The sequence below is a fragment of the Elephantulus edwardii genome, unplaced genomic scaffold, assembly GCF_000299155.1.
Source record: "Elephantulus edwardii isolate Elephantulus edwardi_28Jun2011 unplaced genomic scaffold, EleEdw1.0 scaffold00317, whole genome shotgun sequence".
NCBI lineage: Eukaryota > Metazoa > Chordata > Mammalia > Macroscelidea > Macroscelididae > Elephantulus > Elephantulus edwardii.
The window spans coordinates 1648686-1657720 of record NW_006400067.1 but is presented as its reverse complement, the minus strand read 5'-3'; the positions used below and the strand labels follow the sequence as shown (position 1 = coordinate 1657720).

Here is a 9035-nt window from a genome sequence, read left to right as displayed (position 1 = left end):
ACAACTAACACCCTTAGCACCAGACGTCAGAAAATAAGAAGATGTGTGGCACTGGGGAAATCTGCAGGCTGGTGGCCTAGTGGCAGGAAGCTGCACTGCAATCTCGAATCTGGTTCAAACCCACCAGCTGCTCTGAAGGAGAAGGATGGGCAAACTCCTCTTGTCCGATAAAATGTATCTGAAAACCCACCAGAGGATCAGCTATGCGTCAGTTATGACCCAACGGTACACAGTAACAGAACGGGACCTCTACAAATTATTGAGGAATAAAGTTGTCAGTTGAAGTCTAAGGGGCGTCTGTCTGATTCAGGTTATTGTCTTTCCAATCACTTGCTATGCTGGACAATGAATAAATTACAGAATTGACGCCTTTGAGCTGTGATGTTGGAAAAGAGCACTGAACATCCCAGTACTTGCCAGAAGAACAAATAAATATGTCTTGCAGTGGGTGCAGCCAGAGTGCTCTTTGGAAGCAAGAATGATGAGGCGTTGCCTCACTTTCTTTGGGCATGTTGCTGGGAAGGGCTATTCCTTGGAAAGGGACATGATGCTGAGAAGGGTTGGTGATACAGAGGAAGACCCTCAAACAGGTGGATGGGTACAGTGACTGCTGCAATGGGCTTTTGTGTATCAGAAAGTGTAAGGATGGCACAGGATAGAACAGGGTTCAGATCTTTTGTTCATAGGGTTGCAATGAGTTGTACTTGACTCGACAGCATCTAACATCAAGAACAACTTACGCTGGCCTATCCAGGTAGAGAAAATTGTTCAATCTACCTACTGGGTCTGAGGAACATCCTTTCCTGTTAATTACAGGTGATTCATGGTATCCTGATGATATGATTCATGGTATGTCAGATGGATTCTGGTTGAAGCAGAGAATGCCAGGAGAATGCTTATTTGTATTGTTGTTTGTTTGTTTACTATGCAAAAGCATTTGACTATGTGAATCATAACTATGGCTAAACATTGAGAAGAAGGAGAATTTGAGAACATTTAATTGTGATCATGTGAAACTTATACCTAAACCAAAAGGCTCTTGTGTGAACAGAGAAAGGGAGCTCTGTGGTTATGTTGTTATGTGCTGTCGAGTTGACTGCAACTCTATGCACAATGGCTCTAAACCCTGTCCTATCGTAAGCCAATCTGACTGTCTCTGACACACCCACCCTCATTACTTCAGTACTGTGTCAGTCCATCTCTTCTGGGATTTTCCTCTCCTGCACTGTCCCTCCAACCTCCTAAGCATGATGTCCTTCTCAAGGACTGGTCTATATTGGAAACATGTGCAAAATATCTAAGACAGAGCCTCAAAATTATTGCCTGCAAGAAGCAGCTTAGTTTTACACTCTTAAAGACAGATCTTTTAGTTCTCTTGCAGTCCATGGGAAGTTCAATACTCTTCTCCAGCACCACAACTGAAAGGCAGGAATTCCTCTTCTGTCATCTTTGGCCATTGTCTAGCTCTCTGATTCTTAACCAACAGTTGTAAATACCATTACCTGAATCAGATGCACCTTAGTCTGTAGGCTGACATCATTGCTCTTTAGCACAAGGAGAGGTCCTTTACAGTAGGTTTTACTTTCTTTCTTTCTCTCTCTCTCTCTCTCTTTCTTTTGACAGACTAAATTTATTTATTTATTTGACATTTAAATATATTTCATTTACTTCAGAGACGTGGAAGACAAATGAAGGTACTGTTAAAAAAAATACGAAATCTAGAGAGATCAGGGCAGGAAAGAGTCTAACTCATATCCAAGGTGGGGTGGAGTCCCAAGTGAGACCCCTATCCTAGGACAGGCTACTCCATTATGCTGAGACAACATGGAAATAAGAAAGTTTAAGCATCATTTGCATTAGATGACAAGATTAACTGCTTATAGAAGAGCAAGCTAGATTGAACTGGAAAATGATTCTCAGTCATATAAAGGCCAGTTGGCCCCCTTTTCAATAGATGCCATTGCACCCTTCTGAAGAAGACTGAGTAGCCTGGTGTTGGAAAGATAGAGACTGAGAGTTAATAGGCAAAGAAATTTCTCTTCAGTTCAACAGCACACTATCTTTTTATTCAACAGCAAGAAAACAGAAATACAGAGAAGTCTTGACAAAGTCCTTTGCACTGCAATCTGAAAGCATCTCCCATGTAAGACAGGGGGTAGAGATGATGAGTCAAGCTTCATTGGTTCTCTTCTACCATAGAGGAGTCACCCAGAGAAGAAGCTGGTATTGCTGGTCAAAATTTGTTTCTTTTTCTTTCCAGGGGCCTTATTTTCTTGGGATTCTGCTACTGTGTTTTTTGTCTTTGGGAATTCAAGAGAGGAGGGAGCTGGAGTTATTTTCTTTCACAGTATTTGCTCCACGTCACTCATCTCTTTCAGTCTCTTGCTGTTGTGAGTAGAACAAACAGGATTGAAGAAGCTCAATCTTGAAGTCACCTCTGTGGGATCTTCCAGTGTGAAGGAGCCTTCAGAGTCTTGGGTTCGCTCAGCAGTGCCCGAGCTAGTCTTGTCTGGCGTGCTGTTCCTACACTTTGTGGAGTCACAGCTACAGTCCATACCCCAGTCTGATTTTCATTTCCCACATCCACACTGCTTTGTCCTGACACTAGCCTTTACAGGAACACCCTTGACTGTTTCTTCTGGACACGTTAACTAATTCTGCTGGCTTCCATTCCTCATCATTCCCATCGTCATGTCACCATCACCTCCTCATTCCCAGAATGCTCTGAACAATATTTTAAATCATCGACATCCATGCTTTGCTCCAAGAACTTTTCTTTAATAAGGGGAGGTTTTGGCTTAGGTGAAATATATTCAAAAGGAAAGTCTGGGGATAGAAGGGTATCCTTAGGAAGTTGGCATTTCTGTTTGCTGGCTACTTGGAGAAAAGTCAGTTTCTGATTGATGATTTCATCTTCTCAGAGCCACTGCTGGTGCTTCTCACACACTTCTCGCATCTTCTCAAGTTCTTCATCCTGATACTTGACTGTGTTCAGGAGCTGATGCTCCTTTTCATGTACTGACTCCTCCAGCCGCTTTTCTGACATTCGACAGCAGGGTTTTCTAATGCTACCTCTTGTGATTTCTTGACTGCTAGTGCCAAGAGTGCTGGTTGTGGAATATAGCAAGCTAAAATTGTTAACAATTTCAGTCACTTCTCCATCTGTTGTGGTGCTTCCACCTGGCCCAATGGTGAGAATCTTTGTTTCTTGATGTTGAATCTCAATTCATATTGCAGACTACAGTTCTTGACCTTCTGCAGCAAATGCTTCAGACCTTCCCTCAGTTGTTGTTGTTGTTGTTGTTGTTGTTGTTATGTGCCGTCGAGTCGTTTCCGACTCATAGCGACCCTATGCACAACAGCCCTAAACCCTGCTCTATCCTGCGCCAACCGCACCACCTCTGACACACCCATCCCGATTACCCCAGTCACCGAATCAATCCATCTCATAGAGGGTCTTCCCCTCCTGCGCTGTCCCTCCACCCTCCCAAGCATGATGTCCCTCTCCAAGGACCCGTCCCTCTTGGCAACATGTCCAAAGTATGTTAGATGAAGCCCCAGAATCCTTACCTCCAAGGAAAAGCTTGGTTTAATCCTCTCCAAGATGAATCTGTTTGTTTTCCTGGCAGTCCATGGTACATTCAGTACCCTTCTCCAGCACCACAGCTCAAAAGCATCCACTCTCCTTCTGTCCTCCCTAGTCATTGTCCAAGTCTCTGATGCATAACAAGCGATTGCAAATACCATGGCCTGTATCAGGTGCACCTTAGTCTCCAGAGAGACACTGTTGCTCCTGAGTACCTTAGAGAGGTCCCTAACAGCAGACTTTCCCATCGCGATACGCTTTTTTATTTCCTGACTGCTGGTGCCAAGAGTGTTGACTGTGGAGCCGAGCAAACTGAAGCTGTGAACACTCTCAATCTCTTCCCTCAGTTAGGTTTAAAATTAAGACTAATGTGCATCAGAGTTGTATTTTCTCTTCATACCTATTCAATCTGTACGCCGAGCAAATTACTTGAGAAGCTGAACTCTGAAGAAGAATGTGCCATCATGATTGGAGGAAGACTCATCAACAACTTCGCCTATGGAAATGACACAAGCTTCCTGAATGTGAGGGCATGCTTTGCACTTGTTCCAGTAGATCAAAGAATACTGTCTTCATTATGGATTACATCTTAACATCAAGAAACAAAAATCATCATCACTGAACCAATAGATAACATTATGATAGATGGATAGAAGAAACTGTCAACAATTTCATCTTACTTGTATCCACCACTATCATTCTTGGTACCAGCAGTCAGGGGATCAGGAAGGATATTGCGATGAGAACTTCGGCAGTCAGGGACGTCTCCAAATTATTGAAGAGTAAAAATATCAGTTTGAGGACTAAGATGCACCTGATTCAGACCATGATCTTTTAAATAATTTCCTGTGTATTTGAGACCTGGACAATGAATAAGGATGACAGGAGGAGAATTGATGCCTTTGAGTTGTGGTGTTGGATAGGAGTGTTGAGCATCCCATGGACTGGCAAAAGAATAGCCTTGTCTTAGAGAAAGTACAGTCAGAATACTCATTGGAGGCAAAGGTGGCAAACCTTCATCTCACATACTGTATTTTGCTAGGAGAAGTTGTTCCTTGGAGGGGGACGTGGTACTTGGAAAGGTGGAGAGTCAATTAAAGTGAGAATGATTTTAACCAGGTGCATTGACATGGTGATTACAACATGAATTCAAGAATGTCAGAGATGATGAGGGTGACACAGGATAGGACAAGGTTGAGATCCGTTGTTCGAAAGGTTACAATGAGGTGTACTCAACTTGACGGGGTCCAACAGTAACAACATGATAGTCAATGTTGTCAGGGCAGAATCGATTTTCAGCATTTCACTAACCTCTCAGGTTCTATTGATCTGAGGTCTATACATTATATCTGGACTCATGTGTGTCATGTATGGATGTGAGCCTGGAGAGTTGGAAAGGTCCCAATCATGGAAACGTGTTCAGTTCTGTCTTCCCCCTCAAGGTGTCATCACATAATAAATTAATTGGGAACTACATAAGTAAAATGGGGATAGATGCTTGTGAAATGCAATGGCAAGAACTGGATGGAGAAGTGAAGAAAGAAATTATTTTATGAAATATGTTCAAAGGCTATCATAGCAGAGTGACTGGTCTTGAATGATTAGAAATCATTACTTGGGCAAGGAAAAGCCTGGGAGTGGTGTTTATGTGCAGGAGATATCTAGGGGTGAGGACTGGCTGTTCTCACAAGTGTAAGCAGTTTCTCATCAATATACAGTAATTTATTGCATAGACAGGTGAAGGGTTTAGGGACAGAAATTCCCTCACTCCTTTCTGCCTGACCCTCCTTCACATCAGAGATCACTCCTCTCTTAGGAATTAAAGGTGAGCCCATCAGTCATCATTTTGTCAAGGAAGAATTGACTGTGTGGTAATTTGGATATTTACTTTACCTATTTAATGGAAAACAAGAGCATGCTAACATCTAAATATACTGTTCTGCTTTATGGAGGGGAAAGGTAATATTTGGGAAAGAAAAAGGTAAAGAATAAATTTGTGAAAAATGATTATATTACTGGCATGAGAGTTCCAAGTTTGAAAATAATTGGAAGGAAAAGGTAGGAGACAGGAATGGGAGAGGTAAGCAGGGGCAACAGAGGCCTTAGATTCATTACATTTTTTAGGTTGGTTTCCTTGCAAAATTCATACACATTGTGTTTCACACTATTATTCATTCATTTGGTGTATCATGCAATCATTCTCATGCATTGTGTTTTATAAAATTAATTACCATTGGACCTTGTCCATCACTAATCTGTCTTTCACCAGGGTCCTTTGCATTTCCTTGTCCCCCCTCCCTCCATCCAACCCTGCGATCCAACCCTTACCCATCTTCACCCCTCTGTTCCCACCCCTTCTCCTCTCAGGCTTCCATACTTATTTTACTAGTTGTCCTAGTTTTTAAAAAATGATCTTATGCAGTATTTGTCCTCATGGAACTGGGTTAGTTGACTTAACATTCATTGCATTTTGTTCTTGTTGTTGTTATGTGCCGTTGAGTCCCCTATGACTCATAGTGACCCTATGCACAACAATTCTGAAGCCTTCTCTGTCCTGTCCTAGTCTCATTGACTCTGACACATATACCTGCATTACCCTCATTACTACATCAATCCATCTCATCTGGGGTCTTTCTCTCCTGAGCAGTCCCTCCACCCTTCCAAGCATGCTGTCCTTCTCCAAGGATCTCTTCCTCTTGGCCACACGCCCAAAGTATGTGAGATGGAGGTTCAAAATCTTAGGTACCAAGGAGAAACTTGGTTTCACTCTCTCCAAGACAGACCTATTTGGTTTTTTGGTAGTTCATGGTATGTTCAGGACTCTTCTCCCAGCACCACAACTCAAAGGCATCAATTCTTCCTCTGGCATCACATTTTTAAATTTATTATTAAGAGGCATTGAGTTGTGGGAATATGATCCTGTGTAAGCAGAAAGACTATATTGGTGGCAGGAAGGAGAATGATTTTGGAGGGCAACATGAGAAACACAGGAACCAGTTGAGGAGAAGTTCATTGAGACTTTGTTGCAGCATTTCAGGGGAAATTGTACCTGGGCTTTGAGAACCTAGAAACCATAGGAAGAGCCGTAACTGCCACTGTGCTGCCTCTGAAAGTTCTCCGTCTTGGGTGTCAGACCCTCGGTGATTTAGAAAGGGACAGCCACCACTGTGCTTGCCCCAGGCCCCAGCCAGAGCCAGAGGGGACCACCTCACACCACGATATTTATAAGCTTACTTTGGATTTTTTATGCTTTATTCGTAGGGGTACGACATCTGTCAGATTGTTGTGTTGGGGGAGTTATTAGTAGATCTCTACTTATTTCATATCTTTATAGTTGCTAGTTTCTTAGTTTATCTTTATACAAGCACAGTACTTGTCAGTTTTCTCTCTGGGGTGACTCAATGTTTCAACTGCTAAATGAGTCACTCTTTGTGGACAAGTTTCAGTGGAGCTCCCAGATTAAGACAGAGCAGGAAGCCGGATTGGCCACACACTTCTGAAAAACCAGGCCTTTGAAAACCCTCTGAATAGTATAGGAACCACAGGAGATCTAATTCTGGAGGTAAACCCCAGACTGGAAGGCACTCTTCAGGAGGAGAAACGATTGCCTGGGGGCGTGGGAGGCGGAAGAGCTATTCCTAATGAATATATTGTTAGTTTTGCAGGATTATTTCATGTAATCTCTGACCTTAGTTATACCCCAGTTAAGATCCTTCTTTGTTTCCACAGTTTGCACTGCTGGCAGCATTAATTTCCATACATCTTGGTTGCACATTTGACCCATTTCACACTGCTGACGTTGGGGGAAACCATCGCTTTTTTCGTTTCTGGTATTAGTGGAGGGAGCACGGGTGGTGAGGCCCGTCATTAGCTGCCTGAAGGCGCCTCTCTGCTGCCTTATATCACCTCTCTTCTGTAATGTGTTGGAGGATCAGCTATGCTCAGCAATGAGCTTGAGAGTACTTAATACTGTAGTATTTGTAGTTAGTACATCAGTTTGAGTAACTGTTGTATTAATGGGTCTTTTCCCTTCTTGGATGTCATCCAGGTGGCTCTGAACCATACTGACCTCATGTACAGCAGAATAAACTAATAAATGGATAATATGCTAGTATATAATAAAACATATAAATAAACTAGCAAATAGAACAAATAAACTGGCAAACACAGAAATAAACCTGCTCAGTCGTTTACCAGTCTCACAATCGTTGGTGGACTTGACCCTGTTGTTACAATGCTGAGCCAATCCATCTCATTGGGGGACTGGTTTTTGGTTTGTTTGTTTTTTTTTGCTGACCTCTACTTTTTCATCATGTTATTCTCCAGACACTGGCAAATTCTGACACTATGCCCAAAGGATGTAAGATGGAATCTCACCATTTTTGGGCTCGTAAGAGCATACTGGTTTCCTTTTAAAACAAATTGGCCTTTTCTTCTGGCAGTTCACAGTATATTCTTTGAAGACGTTGAATTTTCCTTGTAGAGCCATGCATACCATTCTACCACTGGCTGTTTGTACATCTGAATCGATCTTGAAATGTTCTTTGTAACAAGATTGTTCAATTCAAAATGGCCAATACCAGTCCATTTCCATTCATTACCACCTAGTGTATTTATCTTCAAGGATTCTGTTTTATTTTTTGATGACTTGCGGTTTTCCTTGATTCATGTTTATAATTTTATGTTCTGATTAAAAATGGGTGTTTGCAGCTGTTATTTCTCATTTTGATTCATATCACATCAATAAATGGAAGTCCTGAATGCTGACTCCATCAAAGTCATTATGCTGGGGTCTACTTTTAGGAGACAGCTCTTCCCAGGATTACTTTGAATATTTTCTAATATGGAGGAAACATCTTACAGAACAATAAGACAACCTTTTTCCAATAGAATTTTCATTGATTAATTTTTTAAATTATTTTTATTTTATATTGGTTTACATACAAAATTTCTATAAATTGTGCTACATTTATATACATGTGTTCGGTTTCACACATTCCTGTTCATATTGTGTTTCATATGATCACTCCCACACTTTGTGTTTTATAAAATTAATTACCATTGATTTTTGTCCAATATCACCAGGTCCTCCCTGGATCTTAATTCCTGTACCCCGTCCATCTACCCGCTTAACTTTGGAACCTAGTGATTCCCTCCACCTTCAGCCCAACTCCTCCTTCCCCATCCCGCTTTGAACATCTTACTAATATCCTATTTTTACAGTAATGTTCTCATGCAGTGTTTGTCATTATTACACTGAATTACTTCACTCAACACTGTGATCTCTAGGCTCTCCCATGTAAAGTACATCTCCCTACAGTCAGCTGGTGTTCCACAAGGAAACAAAGCATATCAAAAGGGGAAAAGAACACCTCTTAAACAAATAGTGCTGGTATAAGGGGAGCTCTGGTGGCCTAGTGGTAAGGAGCTGCAACTACAATCCCAGAGG

At 41.8% G+C, this 9035-nt stretch overlaps 1 pseudogene; it reads right to left on the bottom strand.

The window, feature by feature from the left end:
• Positions 1-2204: 2204 nt before the first annotated feature.
• Positions 2205-3046, bottom strand: LOC102856167 (annotated as a pseudogene).
• Positions 3047-9035: the final 5989 nt, after the last annotated feature.